Raw genomic sequence first — 23,465 nt, 5'->3', positions numbered from 1 at the left:
CCTCTTTCACTGTCATCAAGAGGCTTTTTAGTTCCTCTTCACTTTCTGCCATAAGGGTGGTGTCATCTGCATATCTGAGGTGATTGATATTTCTCCTGGCAATCTTGATTCCAGCTTGTGTTTCTTCCAGTCCAGCGTTTCTCAAGATGTACTCTGCATATAAGTTAAATAAGCAGGGTGACAATATACAGCCTTGACGTACTCCTTTTCCTATTTGGAACCAGTCTGTTGTTCCATGTCCAGTTCTAACTGTTGCTTCCTGACCTGCATACAGATCTCTCAAGAGGCAGGTCAGGTGGTCTGGTATTCCCATTTCTTTAAGAATTTTCCACAGTTTATTGTGATCTGCACAGTCAGAGGCCTTGGCATAGTCAATAAAGCAGAAATATATGTTTTTCTGGAACTCTCGTGCTTTTTCCATGATCCAGCAGATGTTGGTAATTTGACTCTGCCTTTCTAAAACCAGCTTGAACATCAGGGAGTTCACGGTTCACATAATGCTGAAGTCTGGCTTGGAGAATTTTGAGCATTACTTTACTAGCATGTGAGATGAGTGCAATTGTGTGGTAGTTTGAGCATTCTTTGGCATTGCCTTTCTTTGGGATTGGAATGAAAACGGACCTTTTCCAGTCCTGTGGCCACTGCTGAGTTTTCCAAATTTGCTGGCATACTGAGTGTAGCACTTTCACAGCATCATCTTTCAGGATTTGAAACAGCTCAACTGGAATTCCATCACCTCCACTAGCGTTGTTCATAGTAACGCTTTCTAAGGCCTACTTGACTTCACATTCCAAGATGTCTGGCTCTAGATTAGTGATCACATCATCATGATTATCTGGATCATGAAGATCTTTTTTGTACATTCTTCCGTGTATTCTTGCCACCTCTTCTTAATACCTTCTGCTTCTGTTAGGATCTTATTTTGTTAAAAGTGAAAATCCATTGCCATGGGCTTTATCTTCTTGACTGTAGACCTCAAGTTGCTTCTGGAAAATGTTATTACTCATTGACTTGGGAAACATCTCAAATTGGCAACAGCAGTAATATTAACTCCCAGCTTTTGTATACTCAGAATAGGTAAACTCTATATTAAACCCTCCATATTGGTTATTATATTGATAGCTTAAGAAAACTGTGAAGTAACTATTTTTAACTACTTATTACATAGTTTAAGTATCTTAAGGAAAGTTACAGTTACACAGTTAGATTTTTGTCTGATTCTAAGGATCTGTCCTTAACCTTTGTAATATATTACCTTTCAGCCTTGCTGATTCTCTGCCAGACTAGTGTGTGTGTATGTGTGTGTGTAGATGCCTCTTTCTGTGTATAAAGACACCCATACAAATGTACCTCTACTCTCTTGAGTACATATTATCTGTAGCACTTGGTGAAACTATCACCATTTGTAGTGATCAACAGCTAACTGTACAGACTGCTTTTATGTTCTCCTTCCCACAATCCAACCAACACACTTGTATGGAGGTAACTTTTTATTTTCAGATTTGACCACGTCACTACCCTCCTCAGAAAACTTCAGTGGTTTCCTATAGAAAATGTGATGAAGTCTGAACCTCTAAGCCCTCCTTATCAGCTCTACTTCTGCTTAATTTTACACCCTTATTTTTCATTACATCTCCCCTCCAATTCTAAGTTCTCATCATAGTAGGCTACCACCATCCCACCAATATACGTGCAATTTCCTGCCTGTGCACTTTTTCTCATGGTGATGTCCCTTATGCCTGAAATTCCTTACCTTTCCTCAGTCTTAAGCACCTTTTAAGACAGATGAAACACTTAAAGTAGAACATGTCTTTGCATTTCCTGATCATATGCTAGATCCGATTGTTATATCTCAAAGTTTGACTTCAAGTATTACCCTCATTTGTGTATATCTCTGTCTTATCTCACAACTCCCTCCCACCTGCGTGCTTTTCTAGCACAAGTACTACATCCGGTTCATTTTGCATCCATATCGTCTTGCCTGATGCTGAACACATGCTCAGAAAATGTTGGTTGAGTTGCATCAGCTAATCACTAATGTTATCCATTACTGTAACTACTTCATTTCAACAGTGCACAAAATGTATTTATGTCATGCGATGAACAAAATGCTAATTTTTCCTGATATAGTTTAACAATATGCTGTTTGATCCATTATCTGACTTCCTTTATGGAGCCACTAACTTACATGCCTAGGTCAAAACTTTAGAGAACTCTTCTCTCTAAAGCAGGAATCACATTTTAAGAGCAAGTTACTGTTTTTCAAGAAGGATCTTTCTGCATAATAAAGAGGTTCAGTTCAGTGTCCCACTATCTTAATCCCAGAACTCTCTGTGAAATGTGAAGTAGCCTGTGGTGTTTGAGATTAATATTTTATGGATAATTCATCTAGTTTAATCTTGAGTATACAATACTTAATACAAGTATTGTACTCTTGCAGACATTTATTTTCTTAATAATGATTAGTTGTAGCCCCAGGAGGTCAACCAAAGAGCTCCCTCAACTATATCCACTGACCAATTCTCCATCTCCAGTGAAAATACTGGATCCTTTTTTATTTCAAATATTTTAAACTTACTTTTATATGTGAATGTCTGTTTTTGTCAGTGTTTTCTGTTTTAAATTGAACGTATAAGAACCTACTGTATAGCACAGGGAAGTCTACTCAATGTTCTGTCGTGACATAAATGAGAAGGAAATTCAAAAAGAGGGGTATATGTATACATATAGCTGATTCACTTTGCTATATAGCATAAACTAACACAACATTGTAAAGCAACTATACTCCAATAAAAATGAGATCAGACAGATAGCCAGAAGGATTGTGCTGGACCCAGGCATTGATTCTTTTTTAATTTAGATAAAATTTATGTACAGTGAAAAGCACGGATCTTAGGCTGAGAATTAAATACATTTTGATCATTATATTCACCCATGTAACTCCATCTCAAACATGGTATAGAAAGTTTCCATTGCCCCTGAAAGTTCTTTCATATCCACTTCCAGTCAATCTTCACTTTGCCTCTTGAAGCATACAGTCTAATCTTCTTGTATCGTGGATTAGTTTCACTCATTCTATAACTTCACATGAATGCAATCATGGAATATATATTCTTTTGTGAAGTCTTTGTTTGCTCAATGTTTTTTGAAATTTATCCAGGTTTTTTCATGTATTAGTAGTCTAATTTTTACTTCTAATTAATTAGTATTCCAATGTATGGACATATCACAATTATTTATCTACTTTCAATAATATTTATTTGAATTATTTCCACTTTCTGGCTGTTATTGCATACAAATCATTGTGTTGACATATCTGTTTATCTCTTGGGTAAATATTTAAAAGTGGGATTTCTAAGTCATAGGGTAAGTGTATTTTTTTACTTTAAATGAAAAGAAACTACTAAACAGTTTTCTAAAATAATTATATCCTTCTTTATCCCCTTCAGCAACATCCTGTCCAACATTTGATGTTGTCAGCCTTTTTTAATTTTAGACATTCCAGTGGGTTCTTAGAACTATCTCACTAGAGTTTTAATGTGCATTTCTCTGACAAAATCTACTTATTGGCCATTTTTATTTTTCTGTGTAGAGAGTCTATCCAGATGGTTTGCCAATCACATTATTAGTAGGAATTAGTTATATAGTTCACCTGCATTCAGGGGGCTTTCAATTTTATTTCTTCTAACTTAAGAGAAGCCATCAGAAGGTTTTAAGCATGGAATAGTGTAAAAACAGTAGTGTAGTTATGCAGATTTTGCATTGTACAACTTCAGGAGCTGCCATTCACATTTGTAAACACACATATACATATATTTCTTACAATTTTCCATCAAATGTCAGCAGATGTCTTCAGGAAGAGACAACTTTTTAAAGCTCACTCAAAAGCACAATGTGAGTTAGCTGTGGACCGTGTCATAAACTTTTACAAGGATTGTTCTGCATTTTGTGTGAGCAATTGAGTGTAACAAGGCAAGGATAAGATGTTTTCCAAGCAAAAGTTTAAAGCCTCAACGTTTTAAAGTTGCATAGGCTATGAGGAAAGAGAAACAGTTTAAAGCAATAACAGTTTCCAAGTAATGCAAATGAAATAATGGATCCAGGATACATTCGGTTAGAAAACTAAACTTTTTCACAGTAAGAAATGGTTCCACGATATAGATAAAATCAAGGGCAAGAGTGCAAAACCCTTCTTAACAATCCTTTGAAAGATTTAAGGTGATACTTGCTATACTGACTCAGCTAAACAAAAGAGCATCTGAGAACCTCAAAGCCATTACCTGACATACTCCTCCAAGTAGAAGGAAGCCTACTTGAAAGTTTGATGCATGAAACAGGTCACTCAAAGCTGGTGCACTAGGACAACCCTGAGGGATGGGATGCGGAGGGAGATGGGAAGTGGGTTCAGGATGGGGGACACATGTATACCCATGGCTGATTCATGTGCATGTATGGCAAAAAGCACTATAATATTGTAAAGTAACTAGCCTCTAATTAAAATAAATAAATTAATTTTAAAAAATGAGTTGTGGGAATGGGTTTTATCCTGTGGAATGAACTGGAACCTGATACATAGAAAGCCCAAGGAATATATCTACCTAAAGAAACAAAAGACCTATATATGGAGAACTATAAAACACTGGTGAAAGAAATCAAAGAGGACACTAATAGATGGAGAAATATACCGTGTTCATGGGTTGGAAGAATCAATATAGTGAAAATGAGTATACTACCCAAAGCAATCTATAGATTCAGTGCAATTCCTATCAGGCTACCAATGGTATTTTTCACAGAGCTAGAACAAATAATTTCACAATTTGTATGGAAATACAAAAAACCTTGAATAGCCAAAGCAATCTTGAGAAAGAAGAATAGAACTGGAGGAATCAACCTGCCTGACTTCAGACTCTACTACAAACCCACAGTCATCAATACAGTATGATACTGGCACAAAGGCAGAAATATAGATCAATGGAACAAAATAGAAAGCCCAGAGATAAATTCACACACCTATGTCACCTTATCTTTGACAAAGGAGGCAAGAATATACAATGGAAAAAAGACAATCTCTTTAACGAGTGGTGCTGGGAAAACTGGGCAACCACTTGTAAAAGAATGAAATGAGAACACTTTCTAACATCATACACAAAAATAAACTCAAAATGGATTAAAGATCTAAAGATAAGACCAGAAACTATAAAACTCCTAGAGGAGAACATAGGCAAAACACTCTCTGACATAAATCAAAGCAGGATCCTTTATGACCCCACCTCCCAGAATATTGGAAATAAAAGCAAAAATAAACAAATTAATTAAACAAATTTAATTAAAATTAAAAGCTTCTGAACAACAAAGGAAACTCTAAGCAAGGTGAAAAGACAGCCTTCAGAATGGGAGAAAATAATAGTAAATGAAGCAACTGACAAACAACTAATCTCAAAAGTATACAAGCAACTCCTGCAGCTCAATTCCAGAAAAATAAATGACCCAATCAAAAAATGGGCCAAAGAACTAAACAGACATTTCTTCAAAGAAGACATACAGATGGCTAACAAACACATGAAAAGATGCTCAACATCACTCATTATCAGAGAAATGCAAATCAAAACCACAATGAGGTACCACTTCACACCAATCAGAATGGCTGCGATCCAAAAGCCTACAAGCAATAAATGCTGGAGAGGGTGTGGAGAAAAGGGAACCCTCTTACACTGTTGGTGGGGATGCAAACTAGTACAGCTACTGTGGAGAACAGTGTAGAGATTCCTTAAAAAACTGGAAATAGAACTGCCATGCGACCCAGCAATCCCATTTTTGGGCATCCACACTGAGGAAACCAGAATTGAAAGAGACACATGTACCACAATATTCATCACAGCACTGGACATGAAAGGACTTGGAAGCAACCTAGATGTCCATCAGCAGATGAATGGATAAGAAAGCTATGGTACATATACACAATGGAGTATTACTCAGCCATTAAAAAGAATACATATGACCAGTTCTAATGAGGTGGATGAAACTGGAGCCTATTATACAGAGTGAAGTAAGCCGGAAAGAAAAACACCAATACAGTATACTAGCACATATCTATGGAATTTAGAAAGATGGTAACAATAACCCTGTATGTGAGACAGCAAAAGAGACACAGATGTATAGAACAGTGTTTTGGACTTTGTGGGATATGGTGAGGGTGGGATGATTTGGGAGAATGGCATTGAAACATGTATATTATCATATGTGAAATGAATCGCAAGTCCAAGTTCAATGCATGATGCAGGGTACTCGGGGATGGTGCACTAGGATGACCCAGAGGGATGGGATGGGGAGAGAGGTTGGAGGGGGTCTAGGATGGGGAACACATGTACACGTGTGGCAGATTCATGTCAATGTATGGCAAAACCAATACAATATTGTAAAGTTAAAAAAGAAAGAAAAAATAGCCCTTAAAAATAAAATAAATAAATAAAAATTACTCCATTAAAAAAAAATCGAAATAGCCATGAGGAATCTTATAGGAATGATGAAAATGTTCTAAAACTAAATTATGATCACAGTTACACAGCTCAATAAACTTACTATGAATCATTAAAAGAAAAAAAAAAAAGAAAGCCCAAAAGTTCTCTAAGGAAGGGCTATTAGATTATGCTAAGATGGGTCAAAGATAATGGAAAATGAAAGAAATCTCTGGAACCCTAACTTCCTTCAAGCTGAAAATAAGCTGAAAAGTTACTCAGCTACAAATACAGCCATTTCTTATGAAAAAAGAAAGATACCTAGAGCACAGTACTACTACCAGAGAGAAAGATCAAGAGATGAGAGGAGCTATGAGGTAGAGGACTCCTCTCAGGGATTCCCAGTAGGCCCTAATCAAGGAACATTCTCTATGCCTGCAGAAGGGAGAATTAACATATATATATATATATATATATATATATATATATATATATATATGTGTGTGTGTGTGTGTGTGTGTGTGTGTGTGTGTGTGTGTGTGTGTGGCTAGAGAAAGTAGTTCTGTGAGTTTCCTGTCCTTTGCCTTTTTAATGGGGGTATTTGTAGCCAACATCCTACCTCTGTGAAACTTCTGAGACCTAACAGAATACCAGAAGGTAATACCATGCAGCTTCCACCTTTAATTTTTTTTAATACTTTTAACTTTTTGGAACACTTTTCTGAGACTTCCCAGGATGAAAGAAAATGTGGAGGAAAAGGCTAAGCCATCAGCCAGCTCTAACTGAAATACTTGGGAGTGAAGCCATCTTATTCTTAGGTCAGTCCTATGAGTGAACCCTGACAAAATAAGACAATTCACAGAAATTTGGGAACTAATAAATTTCTATTATTTTAATCCCCTAAATGTTTGTTTTCTTACACAGTAAGATACCTAAACTAGAAATTGGTTTTTGTTATCAGAATTTTTCTTCCATAGAAAATTCCTGGCTCAGATGGCTTCACAAGTGAATTCAATAGTATTTATGAAATAAAGCCATTCTAAATAAATACTTTATAAAATAAAGGAGAAAAGAACATTTCACATCAAATGTTTTGATGTTGGAAAAACTGTGAACTAATTAAAAAGTATATTTATTAAAAGTGTTAGGTCAATATCTCTCACAAACAAATGTGCTGATATCCCTAAGATTATATGGAAATTGAATCAAGAAATATATAAAATGAAAATATATCAGTGAAAAGTGAGTTTTATCTCAGTAATGCAAGGTTGGTCTAATAATAATCAGCCAATAATTTGCCCTCTTAATGGACTAAAGAGGGAAATATGGTCATCTCAATAGATATATAACAATTTGAAAATTAATGCCTATTTATGATTAAGAAATACTAAGAAAAATAGTAATGCTAAGGAAATTCCTCCAATAAAGGACATCTATTAAGATCATACAATGAACAGACAGAATGCTTTGCCCCTAAGATCCAAAACAAAACAAGGATATTTGCTTTTATCTTTCTATTCAACATTGTACTTAAGCTCCTAGCAAATAGTAGAAACATTAAAGATTTGAGATCAGAAATTAAAAAACTGATTGATTAATTTAAATATTTATTTTAAAGTAACATAATTGTCCATGCAAAAGTTTCTAAAGGGTCCTGACCTCAGTTGGAGTTTTTAAAGCAAAGGAATAGGTGGTTTATGGATGGCAAAGTTATTTGGTGAAAGTGTAAGGAGGAACAGGATGCTTAATATATCAAGACATCTCCTCATATGTCACTTATCAGTTACAAAGAGAAGCAATGTTTAAATTTACTCTGGAGAAACCTCAGACATTATTTTAATCAAGTGATCAAAACTTATGTCACTATTAATGGGACATGTAATGAGACAAGGTTAATGTCACCAACCATGTGCCTCTTGATAAGATGTACCATGAAGAACAAAACATGACTCATATAGTATTTTTGTCCAAGATTCTAAACCTGAATCTAACCATGAAGAAATATTTTTTAAAAGTGAGGAAATTCTTAAAACTCTTCAAAAATGTCAAGGTCCTAAAGGGCTAAAGAACTTTATTTATTTTTTTTTAAGTAAAAATAGACTGTTTATTTCCAGGTTCTTTATATAATATTTACAATTCTGTTGAGTTTTTTTTTTAATTTTTAAATTTTATTTTAATTTATTTTATTTTTTTTTTTACTTTACAATACTGTAGTGGTTTTGCCATACATCAACATGAATCTGCCACAGGTGTACCTAAGTTCCCACTCCTGAACCCCCCTCCCATCTCCCTCCCCATAAAATCCCACTGGGTTATCCCAGTGCACCAGCCCCAAGCATCCTGTATCCTGCATCGAACCTAGCCTGGCGATTCATTTCTTATATGATATTATACATGTTTCGATGCCATTCTCCCAAATCATCCCACCCTCTCCCTCTCCCTCAGAGTCAAAAAGTCTGTTCTGTATATCTGCGTCTCTTTTGCTGTCTCACATTCAGGGTTATCGTTACCCTCTTTCTAAATTCCATAGATATGCATTAGTATACTGTATTGGTGGTTTTTTTTTTTTATGGCTTACTTCACTCTGTATAATTGGCTCCAGTTTCATCCACCTAATTAGAACTGATTCAAATGTATTCTTTTTGATGGCTGAGTAATACTCCATTGTGTATATGTACCACAGCTTTCTTATCCATTCATCTGCTGATGGACATCTAGGTTGCTTCCATGCCCTGGCTATTATAAACAGTGCTGTGATGGACATTGGGGTACACGTGTCTCTTTCAATTCTAGTTTCCTTGGTGTGTATTCCCAGCAGTATGGAGAACAATGTGGAGATTCCTTAAAAAACTGGAAATAGAACTGCCTCAATGACAACTTTAAAAAATAGAGCTCTAGCACTGGATCCTGAATTAGAAGAAAGAATTATAAGAGGATATAAAATTTGAATATAGGCTGTATAATAAATCATACTATTACATTGGTGTTAAATTTTCTAAATTTGATCAATGTGCAGTGGTTTAAAGGAGAATGCCCTTGTAATTAGGAAATACATATTGAATTTTAGGACATAAAGGACCATTATATTTGCCATGTACTCTAAAATAATTCAGAAAAAAATAGATTCCTCTGTATCCAGATGGAGTATATGAAAAAATGCTTTGTTATTCCTATGACTGTTATATAACTTTCCAATAATTTCAAAATAAAAAGAAATTTTTAAAAAATGATGGAAACTATCACAAGTAGGATGAACAAGGAGGCAGGATTGAGTTCCTGGGGATGTCTTCTGTTTAATGACTTTCATCTTATCTGTTGCCCCACTTTGTTCTAGCGGACTCCCTTTTCAACTGTTGACCCCCACTCTCTCAAGAGGCATACACCTATCAGCATGCATGAGTGCTAAGTCCCTTCAGTCATGTCTGACTCTGTGATGCTATGGACCATAGCCCGCCAGGCTCCTCTGTCTATGGGGATTCTTGTGGCAAGAATACTGGAATGGGTTGCCATGTCCTCCTCCAGGGGATCTCCCTAACTCAGGGATCATACCCTCATCTCTTTTGTCATCTTCGGCAGGTGGATTCTTTACCACTAGTGCTACCTGGGAAGCCCATATACCTATCTATATTAATTCAAATGACAAGCTTCCAACCACAGTCATTCTTGCCCTCAGACTTATTGAGTACAAAGCTAGGTCTCTCGTAACTAGTTTGTACTGATCTTTAAGAGTTTGGAGAAGACAATACCAGAACTGTAACATACACATTTCCCTCAGAAGGCACAGGAGGATTTCACTGAGTATGAACAATGAATGAAGAGATACTAAGGCTGTGTGTCTCTGCTCATAAAAAATAGGCTACTAAGGCAACTGTTCCTACCTTATATTTTAGACAAATTGACTGCACTCCATCCCATAATTTTTTCACAGAACAACCTACCAAGGATTATAGTGGTACATCTTAACTCAAACTAAGTGACTACTTAGTGCATTGCCCCCTCCCCAACTCCATTTTATAGAAAAACAAAACAAAGCAAATAAAACAAGACAAAACAAAGCAAATGGAGCTCTATTAAATTATTCAAGGGTACACAATTAGTGGGAAAGGTGAATCTAGAATCTAGGTCTCATAACTGACTTAAAATTTTTTCTCTGTATTTCAACCTCTTTGATTTTTGTCCTTAAATATAAAAAAAATACATGTTTTAGGTTTTATCAACCACTATATTTGTGGAAATACTCTACTTCTGCACATGTAGCAATAGTAAGAGAAGGTGGAAGTTCTGATATTCTGCATGTATTTTGTCACCAATTTTAACACCAAAGAGATTTTCCATTTAGCCTTTGTTTCATTTTACCATGTGTTTATCCTCAGTGCATAGGATAACAGAGCTTTAATAAGCATAAATGGTCTTAGGGGCTCAAGAATAAGGGAGTGGATAAAAGGAAACAGCACCAAATAAGTTCAGTTTATTCTTCATCATACAAAACACATTCCTTCAGACTTACTGTAACCTTGTGCATACCATTGGACTAAAAATAGACCCAACGTTTATTCCTGGAATATTGTTTGCTTTACTATTGTTAAGTTCTCTAGGCAAACTGATTTTTCCCAAGAGATTACATTTGGGGATCATAAAATCTGAGGTTCTCCTTTCCTCAGCCCAGAAGTCATCCTTCCCTCCAAGTCCCTGATAATATATGAACATAATGCTCTATCTTTTATCAGCACACAAAGTTCAGCAAGTCCACTCTCATGTCCCTGCTCCAATTCTCTTGCCTGGAAAAGTGAGAAAATCATAACTTCTCCAGTTATCGTGACTCTATCACATAAATATATATAAAGCTATTTTACAAATTTTAAAACACCATGCAAATGCACAGCATTATATGGTTGTTGCAGCCCCTAAGCAGTAAATTTCATCAGTATCACCTGTTATGACTTAATATCAAAGAGAGAGGGAGATGGAAGAGGCTTGCTTCCAACCAGTCAATAATTAGATATAAAATCTAGGTTTATTATCTATAATTTTTTCATCTAATTATTAATGTTTAAATATTTCTTAATGTCTTGCTATAAGGCAAGTATCTGGAAGATTCTGGGGATTCAGTGATGAAAGAAAAAAAGAGAGAGAGAGAGATGGAAATCCCTGCCCTTATGGAACTCATATCTTAGTGGGAGAAATAAGATAATTAAGCAGGAAGGCAGTAAGAACAGAACATCTGTCTCTGTGTTAAAATTTTAATTAGAATAATGGAGAAAGTCTTACTAAAAAAAGATTGTTGTTGCTCAGTTGCTAAGTCATATCCAACTGTTTGACCTCATGAACTTCATCACGCCAGGCTTCCCTCTCCTTCACTGTCTCCCAAAATTTGCTCAAACTCATGTCCATTGTGTTGATGTTGCCATCCAACCATCTCATACTCTGTCACCCCCTTTTCCAGCCCTCAATCTTTCCTAGTGTCAGGTTCTTTTCCAATGAGTCAGCTCTTTGCATCAAGTGGACAAAGTATTAGAGCTTCAGCTTCATCATTAGTCCTTCCAATGAATATTCAGGGTTGATTTCCTTTAGGATTGACTGGTTTGATCTCCTTGCAGTCCAAGGAACTTTCAAGAGTCTTCTCCAGCATCAATTCTTCCACACTTAGCCTTCTTTATGGTCCAATTCTCACATCCATACATCACTACTAGAAAAGCCATATTTTTGACTATACAGACCTTTGTCGGCAAAGTGATATCTCTGCTTTTTAATACACTGTCTAGGTTTGTCATAGCTTTTCTTTCAAGGAAAAGATATCTGCATAAAATTCTGAAGGAGGATGTGGAGGAAAGCCATGAGGATTTCCAGGGCATGTCTCTGTGGTTTTAGCATGCCTGCCCCTGTGGACAATGTGCAGCAAAGAGGTTAGTATGGCTAAGACAGAATGAGTGAAAAGAGAGGAGCTGAAAATGAGGTCAGAAAGTAGCAATCAGTGGGCCCAGGATGGAGGGGAAATCTGTAAGTCTCATGAGACCTTCAAGGCTATTAGCCAGCCTTGCCTTTTATTCAGTGTAATAGGAAACCATCAGTATGCTTTTAGCAGAGAAATGACCATACGCTGACCTAGATTTTAACACAGCCTGATCATTCCGGTGGCTGTGTTAAGAGCAGATTGACCTGTCATACGGAGTGAAGTAAGTCAGAAAGAGAAAAATAAATATTATATACTAACACATATAAGTGGAATCTAGAGAAATGGTACAGATGAACCTATTTGCGGGGTGGGAATAGAGACACATATGTAGGGAACTAGTGTGTAGACATCAGGGATGGGGGAATGAACTGGGAAATTGAGATTGTCATATATACACTATCATGTGTAAAACAGGTAGCTAGAGGGAGCCTAGTATATAGCAAAGGGAACTCAGCTTGGTGCTCTGTGGTGACCTAGATGGGTGGGGAGAGGGTAGCAGGGAAATCCAAGTGGGAGGGAGTATTATGCATATAGCTGATTCACTTCATTGTGTATTGTCAACATTGTAAAGCAACTATACCCTAATTCAGAAAGAGAGAGAGAACCGATTGAAAGGGTCACTAGAAGTGGGTAGAAACGGTGAACATTTAGGAGGCGAAGTTATTAATTCATACGAGAGATGCTTGTGACTTGGACTACGCTGCTAGCAGTGACGTGACAGTGGTATACTCTGGTTAGCACTTAGGACTATGACTCCTGCTATCTTGTCACTCACATCACTTAAATAAATAACCAATGTTTATAATGATGATTAAAAAAAACACAACCCTGAAGTAGCTGAGAAAACAAAACAACTTTTGGCCTTGAAGGACAGTTATGGAGTAAGCAAGCAGTTTGTTTTCTTTCTTAAGAATGTGAAGCACAGATAACAATAAAACTCTGTTTTCAGCTGGATATGACAGCAATCATCTTCAAAAGCTCACACATCACATAAAACTCAGCACATTTGCAATCATTTTTCTATTGTTGATTAGAAGAGAGTATTCTGCAGTTTAGCTGTTGTTTGTACACATGATTGGTGGACAGTCAAGTTACAGAACATTCTGTGGCCAACATATCAAGCATGCTATTAAAATGAAGGGGCATCTCAGAAGCGATGATAGGTTATGAGGCAGACTTGCTTGCTTCTCCGAGACCTCAGTCTGAGCCCTAAGTGTCCCTCCATGGAGCCCAGAGACACGAACATTGGGTGAGCAGTGTTCCTTGTAACCACAGCTACAGTTCCCCACGCTCCTCCTTTCGGTTGTTCAGTTTAGTCATTTCAGTCACACCCCTTTTCCTCCTGGGATTGGTAGCTGCTTCCTGAGTTTTCTAGTTCAGTGGTAATTTTGTTTTCTTTGTCTTATCTCTAAACATACCTTGTGAAGGGTTTTTAAATTTATTTAACAGTTTTTCACATTATGTGATTACTTTAAAAATTGCTTGCTATTCTTACCTCCTAACTGAACCCTTATTAGATCAGAAGTTGAAACTAAGGTTGTTCTTGGAAACAGTAGCTCAAAGATAGAATTTTGAGATTGATTTGGTCACGTCCTTGAGCTTGAACTCAGTGCTAACCTTTTGGACATGGTAAATAGGATGCTAATAATTCATGGAATGCAATGATATCATACCTAGTCAAATTATTGCCAGTGACTTATTGAATTGATGCACCTACTGAAGCAAGGGCTCAGGTTCCAAATGTCTCCTACACATATGAAAAGTACCAGGTAAAGTTACAGTCTCACAATGATTTGGAGTATGGACATTTTTAGGGTGCATTATCTTGAATACCACAAGAGAACAGCCAGCATTAATTCTATGGTTTTCCATAGAATTGGCCATGTGAAAATGTCAGATAGGCTAAGTTCTTATAAAACACATCACCTTATAAAATAAAATCATTTTATATAATAAAAAAGCTGAACTCTAAGATTGTCAGAGACATGAGAAGAGAGAAAGAGTAACTTGCAAATTAAAGGAGCTTAATAAGACATGGCAATTAAATTTGGCACAGACACATACAAACAGAGGATTCTGTAATAAAAAGAAAAAAGACATTGTTTGCATAGTTAGTAAAGTTTGAATGGGGTGTGTGGATTAGTTAATGGGGTAATGTTAAAATTGATTTCTTGATTGGGAGGTTAATAAAGTCAGTTGTTTTTGTTGTTTAGTCCCTCAATCATGTCCAACTCTTTGCGACCCCATGGACTGCAGCACACCAGGCTTCTCTGTCCTTTACCATCTCCTGCAGCTTGCTCAAACTCATGTCCATTGAGTCAGTGATGCCATTAAAGTATCTTGTCCTCTGTCACCCCCTTCTCCCCTTGCCTTCAATCTTTCTCAGAATCAGGGTATTTTCCAATGAGTCAGCTCTTCACATCAGGTGGTCAAAATATTGGAGCTTCAGCTTCAACATCAGTCCTTCCAATGAATATTCAGGGTTGATTTCCTTTAATAATGACTGCTTTGATCTCCTTGCAGTCCAAGGGATTAGCAAGAGACTTCTCCAACACCACAGTTCAAAAGCATCAATTCTACAGTGCTCAGCCTTCTTTATGTTCCAACTCTCACATCCACACATGACTACTGGGAAAAACATAGCTTTGACTATAGGACATTTGTCCACGAAGTAATGTCTCTGCTTTTGAAAATTCTGTCTATGTTTGTCATAGGTTTTGTTCCAAGGAGTAAATATCTTTCAATTTCATGATTACAGTCACTATCTGTAGTGATTTTGGAGCACTCCAAAATAAAGTCTGTTACTGTTTCCACTGTTTCCATCTATTTGCCATGAAGTGATGGGACCAGATGCCATGATCTTCATTTTTTGAATATTGAGTTTGAAGGCAGCTTTTTCACTCTTTCACTTTCATCAAAAGGCTCTTTAGTTCCTCTTCACTTTCTGCAATAAGGGTGGTGTTATCTGTGTATCTGAGGTTATTGATATTTCTCCTGGCAGTCTTGATTCCAGCTTGCACTTCATCCAGCCTGGCATTTCGCATGATGTGCTCTGCATGTAAGTTAAATAAGCAGGGGTGACTATATACAACCTTGATGTTCTCCTTCCCCAGTTTGGAACTAGTCCTTTGTTCCATGTCCGATTCTAACTGTTGCATCTTGACCAGCATACAGATTTCTCAGGAGACAGGCAAGGTGGTCTGGAGTTCCAATCTCTTGAAGAATTTTCCAGTTTGTTGTGATCCACAAGTCAAAGTCTTTAGTGTAGTCAATGAAGCAAAAGTTGATGCTTTTCTGGAACTCTCTTTCTTTTTTGATCTATAATTTGATCTCTGGTTCCTCTGCCTTTTCTAAATCCAACTAGAACATCTGGAAGTTATCAGTCCATGTAATATTGAAGCCTAGGTTAGAGAATTTTGAGCATTACTTTGCTAACATGTGAAATGAGTCCAATTGTTTTGTAGTTTGAACATTCTTTGGCACTGCCTTTCTTTGGGATTGGAATGAAAACTGACCTTTTCCAGTCCTGTGGCCACAGCTGAGTTTTGCTGGCATATTGAGTGCAGCACTTTCACAGCATCATCTTTAAGGATTTGAAATGGCTCACCTGGAATTCCATCATCTCCACTAGGTTTGTTCAGAGTCATGCTTCCTAAGGCCCACTTGACTTTGGACTCTAGGATGCCTGGCTCTAGGTGAGTGATCACACCATTGTGGTTATCTGGGTCATGAAGATCTTTCTTGTATAGTTCTTCTGTGTATTCTTGCCACCTCTTCTTAATATCTTCTGCTTCTGTTAGGTCCATATCATTTCTGTCCTTTATTGTGCCCATCTTTGAATGACATGTTCCCTTGGTATGTCTAATTTTCTTGAAGAGATCTCTAGTCTTCCCCATTCTATTGTTTTCCTCTATTTCTTTGCTTTGCTCACTGAGGAAGGCTTTCTTATCTCTCCTTGTTATTCTTTGAAACTCTGCATTTGGATGGCTATATCTTTCCTCTTCTCCTTTGCCTTTCACTTCTCTTGTTTCCTCAGCTATTTGTAAAGCTTCCTCACACTGACACTTTGCCTTCTTGCATTTCTTTCTCTTGGGGATGGTCTTGATCACTGCCTCCTGTACAATGTCATGAACTCCTGTCCATAGTTCTTCAGGTACTCTGTCTATCAGATCTGATCTCTTGAATCTGTTGATCATTTCCACTGTAGAGTCATAACGAATTTGATTTAGGTCATACCTGAATGACCTGGTGGTTTTCCCTACTTTGTTCAATTAAAATCTGAATTTGGCAATAAGAAATTCATGATCCAAGCCACAGTCTGCCCCCAGTCTTTTTTTCCCTAACTTATAGAGCTTCTCCATGTTTGGCTGCAAAGAATATAACCAATCTGATTTTGGTATTGGCCACATGGTGATGTCCCTGTGTAAAGTCGTTTTGTGTGTTCTTGGAAGTGGCTGTTTGCTATGACCAGTACATTCTCTTGGCAAATCTGTTAGACTTTGCCCTGCTTGATTTTTTAGTCTAAGGCCAAACTTGGCTGTTTCTTCATGTATCTCTTGAATTCTTACTTTTGCATTCCAGTCCCCTATGAGGAAAATGACTTTTTTTTTTTTTTTTTGGTGTTACTTCTAGAAGGTCTTGTAGGTCTTCATAGGACCATTCAACTTCAGCTTCTTTGGCATTAGTGGTTGTGTCATAGACTTGTATTACTGTGATATTGAAAGTTTGTCTTGGAAACGAACAGAGATCATTCTGTTGTTTTTGAGATTGTAACCAAGTACTGCATTTTGAACTATTTTGTTGGCTATGGGGGCCACTCCATTTCTTCTAAGGGATTCTTGCCCATAGTAGTAGATCTAATGGTCATCTGAATTAAATTTTCCCATTCTGGTCCATTTTAGTTCACTGATTCCTAAATTGTTGATGTTCACTCTTGCCATTTCCTGTTTGACCACTCCCAGTTTACCTTGATCCATGGACCTAACGTTCCAGGTTCCTATGCAGTATTGTTATTTACAGCATCGGACTTTACTTTCACCACTAGTCACATCCACAACTGGGTGTTATTTCCACTTTGTCTCAGCCTCTTCAATCCTTCTGGAGTTATTTCTCCACTCTTGTCTAGTATCATATTGGGCACCTACCAACCTGGGGAGTTCATCTTTCAGTGTTGTATCTCTTTGCCTTTTCATACTGTTCATGGGGTTCTCAAGGCAAGAATGCTGAAGTGCAGTTCTATTTGCAGTTTTTTAAGGAATCTCCACACTGTTCTCCATAGTGGCTGCACAGTGGAGTATTACTCAGCCATTAAAATGAATACATTTGAATCAGTTCTAATGAGGTGGATGAAACTGGAGCCTATTATACAGAGTGAAGTAAGCCAGAAAGAAAAACACCAATACAGTATACTAACACATATATATGGAATTTAGAAAGATAGTAATGATAACCCTCTATGCGAGATAGCAAAAGAGACGCAGATGTATAGAATGGACTTTTAAACTCTGGGAGAGGGAGAGGGTGGGATGATGTGGAAGAATGGCATTGAAACGTATATACTATCAGGTAAGAAACGAATCACCAGTCTATGTTTGATGCAGGATACAGGATGCTTGGGGCTTGTGCACAGGGATGATCCAGAGAGATCATAAGAGGTGGGAGGTGGGAGGGGGATTCAGGATTGGGAACTCATGTACACCCGTGGCTGATTCATGTCAATGTATGGCAAAACCAATACAGTATTGTAAAGCAAAATAAAGTAAAAAAAAGAAAGAAAGAAAAGAATGCTGAAGTGGTTTGCCATTGCCTACTCCAGTGGACCACATTTTGTCAGAACTCTCCACTATGACCTATCCATCTTGGGTGGCCCTATACTGCTTAGCTCATAGTTTCATTGAATTAGACAAGGCTATGATCCATACAATCAGTTTGGTTAGTTTTCTGTGACAGTGGTTTTCATTTTGCCTGCCCTCTGAAGGATGAGGATAAGAGGCTTGTGGAAGCTTCCTGACGGGAGGGACTGGCTGTGGGGAAAACTGTGTCTTGCTCTGCTGAGCAAGGCCATGCTCGGTAAATCTTTAACCCAATTTTCTGCTGATGGATTCTAGAAGGCAATTAAATTATTCTCACTTCAGGATGATTTTTCTCTAAACTTATTTTTAAGCATTTCTACTTTGAGTACAAAATAGATTTTTCTCTGGAGAAAATTTAGGCTTATTATGACCAGTAATCTTACTTCTAGGCTAGACAAATTAGGCTTACTACCATCATTGTTTTACTACTAAAATATTAACCCCCTGACAACTTTACTGAATGCCCAAGGTTATTGACAGCTGACTCTTAAGTGATGTTGTTTAGATCTTGCATATCTCGGCACCTCATGTAATTGTTGAGAATTATCTAGCTCATACCATCACCCTATCGTTTTTCCCTAGTCTCATAAACCTTCATTGTACACTTACACAATTTAGTATTCTGCGAAGACTCAGTGCAGAGCTTTGGTGTTCTTTTTCTATATAGGTTGCTCTTATGTTGAACTATGCCTTGCAACTTAGAACCACCTCAGTGCACCTAAACTTAATCTCTATATGCTTTGTGCCCATGCTCAGTCACTTCAGTTGTGTCCGATTTTTTGCAACCCTATGGACAGTATCCCCCCAAGCTCCTCTGTCCTTGGGATTCTCCAGGCAAGAATACTGGAATGGGTTGCCATGCCCTCCTCCTGGGGATCTTTCACTGGAATGGGTTACCATGCCCTCCTCCTGGGGATCTTTCTGACCCAAGGATCGAACCTGTGTCTCATGCATCTCCTGCACTGCAGGCGGATTCTTTACCTATGTGCTTAATTTAGTGAATTTTTTGTGCTCTACTTGAGATATCTGTCTCTGTGCTGTGATCTGTAATATGTCTCTAGGTATTTTTATTTCTTGCATTACTTTTTTTCCCACTTTGGAGAATCACAGTCCTATGCCATCAATTTTTGAATGTCTATTTTTGTTAGTGTTTTTTCCACTATTCTCTAATTGTTCATGGTTGAAATCAAGTCTCGACATTTTACTTGATTAGTGCCAGAAGCAGGAGTCTAGTTCATAAGTTTTAATTTGTATATTAATACAGGAATCAATTCCCTCATTCTTTCTCTTGCTGTTATAATTAATAAGTAGCTCAGTGAGTTTTACATTTTATTGTTAATCATGTGATTTGCTGATAGGTTTTAAATCCATGTGTTTTATTTGTTTTGTATATTTGTATAAAAGTAGTTATTATGTGCACATAAAATACAGTTAATAAAATGCAAAACAAAATGCTTCCTATGAATTATTCCATATTTAATGTCCTTTTCTAAACTTGCTTTATATTGTGAAAATCACTTAATTTTGACTCTTTTAATAAAGCATAAGTGCAACATCAGTTGACTGAAAAAATTATTTTTTATTATATACAATTTTAATGAAGAAAGTAGTAAAAACGCTATGTGAGATATAAAATAAATTTAAAAACATGGACTCTGAAATTAGACTGCTTGAATATGAATTCTTATTTTACCATTTACTTGGTCTGTAACCTAGGAGTGGTTAGTTATACTTTTTGTACTTTTTCATCCTAATCTGAGACATAATGACATTTATTTCATAGAGTTGTTGTGAAGAATAAATTATGTGTGTGTGTGTTTAAAATAGTATGCACATCTAACAGCTATAAGTGTAATTATTATTATTCCCATACACAGGGTAAAATATAAAAAATAAACAAAACAGAATTAAATTTCAATACAGAAAATATATGAGCAAGTAACTTTACAAGTATAATTAAATGAATTTTTATAGTGAAAAATCAAATAACAGACAAGGCATAATAATTATCAGAATTCTGTTGATCAGAATCTGAACCAACAAGTTCTGATATAAGACAAAAATGTGACCAAGAAGAAGAGAATACCAATTGTGTTTCTCTACAAAGCTAATCAGAGTATATTGTTCTGTAAGATTCCTTTGTCTATACAGGCCTTATAAAAGGTCAGGACTCACACCAGTCCAGATGAGAGAAAGAGAAGCCAACAGTACTGATTGAGAAATGATGCAAACCACATTAATTCTCTTCGAAAAGGAGAAAGGCATGTATCAAAGAGCAGAAGGTTTTAAAACAAGATATCTCATTTTCATAGAAAGAATCATAAAAGTTGGAGAACATGCCTTCACACTTAGAAAGCAAATTTAGTGGAATGAAATTAATATAGTTAATCTTCCACCTTCAGATGGAAACTCTGTTTACATTCTATCTTCTGATACGTATAAAAAGTACTGACTAAAACCTTTATTTCAGAACGTCTATATAATGCAGAAAACAACCATTTTATGGGCTGTTTTTAAACTTTTTTTTTTTTTGAAATCGCAAAGCCTCACTCTGCATTGTGATCCCACCTAATTTCCCTAACAAAGTTAAAAGTTGTTTTCAGGAAACTTCATGGCTTCATAGTTTAAGATAATGAGGGTAGCAGAATATGTAATATTTTTGTGTGTGTAGATCAGCACTGTTGTAAGTAATGAAAAATTATGAATCTGCTATTGCAGATTTAGCATAACTGACATTGCAGACAAAGAGTAAAGAAATTTATGTACCATCAAGTTATCATTTTGATAAACTAGGTTTTCCTCTCAGAGACATTTAAATGCCTGAGTAAAACAGTAATTGGACCTCCCAGGTGGGTCAGTGGTAAAGAATCTGCCTGACAATGCAAGAGACACAAGAGACTCCCTGGGTGAGGAAGATTCCCTGGAGGAGGAAATGGCATACTCCAGTGTTCTTGCTGGAAATTTCCATGGACTGGGGAGCCTGTTGAGTTGCAGTACTTGGTGTCACAAAGAATCAAACACAACTGATCAGGCACTCAAACAAAATAGTAAGCAGCCATTATATATTCCAACCCATTACCAAATTATGTTTTCTGAAAACTGAATTATCTGATGGAAGTAATACAATTCCAGGGTACTGTATTATGTAAGAAATAATCAGGTTAAAAATTATAACCGTTCTTAAATTTGAATAAAACTTTTAAATATTAATGTAGGAGTTTTACAGTTTATCTATAATGCTAATATCAAAAAACTGTATCAATTTACTTATAAATTTTAATTGTCTCAATAATGCATTCCAACTTGCTGTGAAATTTTATAAACAAATGACACAAATCTGCTCCTTGTTTTTTTCAGTTGTAAGGTAAGGTATTTGACTAGTAGTTCTTACTGTTAAACAAACAGGAGAATTCATGAATAATTGGATACATTTCTCACATGAACACTAATGATAGCTAAAAACATAAGCAGAGTCTTCTCCCAAGATTATCGGTTTCTCACAGCATTTCAATCTCCAGTGATGTCTGTATAGGCCAAAGTGAGAGACACCATTTTGTAGCATCTGTTGGGCATTCTGTAAATTTAAGTAAATTTGTCTTTATGTCACTTACTGTAGCTTTCCCCAAGGGGGAAAAAAAAGAAAAAGAAATAAAATGCATGTAACCAGAATAGTTCAAGCTAAAAAATGAACTAAAAAATTGCTAATATAATATATGTACTAGTAAACATCATGCAGTTCAGTTCAGTTCCGTTCAGCTACTCAGTCATGTCCGACTCTTTGCAACCCCATGTACTGCAGCACAACAAGCCTCCCTGTCCATCACTAACTTCCAGAACCTACTCAAACTCAGGTCCATTGAGTTGGTGATGCCATCCAACCATCTCATCCTCTGTCGTCCCCTTCTCCTTCCGCCTTCAATCTTTCCCAGCATCAGGGTCTTTTCCAAAAAGTCAGCTCTTCTCATCAGGTGGCCAAAGTATTGGAGTTTCAGCTTCTGCATCAGTCCTACCAATGAATATTCAGGACTGATTTCCTTTAGGATGGACTGGTTGGATCTCCTTGCAGTCCAAGGGACTGTCAAGAGTCCTCTCCAAAACCACAAAAGCATCAATTCTTCAGCGCTCAGGTTTCCTCATAGGCCAACTCTCACATCTACACATGACTACTGGAAAACCATAGCTTTGACTAGAAGGACCTTTGTTGGCAAAGTAATGTCTCCACTTTTTAACATGCTAAGTTGGTCATAACTTGTCTTCCAAGGAAGAAGCGTCTTTTAATTTCATGTCTTCAGTCACCATCTGCAGTGATATTGGAGCCCCCCAAAATAAAGTCTATCACTGCTTCCATTGTTTCCCCATCTGTTTGCCATGAAGTGATGGGACCAGATGTCATGATCTTGGTTTTCTGAATGTTGAGTTTTAAGGCATATTTTCCACTAGTCTTTTTCACTTTCATCAAGATGCTCTTTAGTTCTTCACTTTCTGCCATTAGTGTGGTGTCATCTGCATATCTGTGGTTATTGATATTTCTCCCAGCAATCTTGATTCTAACTTGTGCTTCATCCAGCCCAGTGTTTCTCATGATGCACTCTGCATATAAGTGAAATAAACAGGGTGACAACATACAGCCTTGGCGTACTCCTTTCCTGATTTGGAACCAGTCTGTTTTTCCATGTTTGGTTCTAACTGTTGCTTCTTGACCTGCATACACATTTCTCAGGAGGCAGGTCAAGTGGTCTGGTATTCCCATCTCTTGAAGAATTTCCCACAGTTTGTTGTGATCCACACAGTCAAAGGGTTTGCCATAGTCAATAAAGCAGAAATAGATTTTTTTTTTTTCTGGAATTCTCTTGTTTTTTTGATGATCCAATGGATGGTGGCAATTTTATCTCTGGTTCCTCTGCCTTTTCTAAATTCAGCTTGAACATCTGGAATTTCATGGTTCACATACTGTTGAAGCCTGGCTTGGAGAATTTTGAGCATTACTTTGCTGGCGTGTGAGATGAGTGCAATTGTACTGTAGTTTGAGCATTCTTTAGCGTTGCCATCCTTTGAGGTTGGAAAGAAAACTGACTTTTTCCAGTCCTGTGTCCACTGCTGTTTTCCAAATTTGCTGGCATATTGAGTGCTGCACTTTCACAGCATGATCTTTTAGGGTTTGAAATAGCTCAAGAGGAATTCTATCACCTCCAATAGCTTTGTTAA

Source organism: Ovis canadensis, chromosome 1, assembly GCF_042477335.2.
Source record: "Ovis canadensis isolate MfBH-ARS-UI-01 breed Bighorn chromosome 1, ARS-UI_OviCan_v2, whole genome shotgun sequence".
In the NCBI taxonomy this organism is placed as follows: domain Eukaryota; kingdom Metazoa; phylum Chordata; class Mammalia; order Artiodactyla; family Bovidae; genus Ovis; species Ovis canadensis.
Note: the sequence above shows the minus strand (reverse complement) of the source record.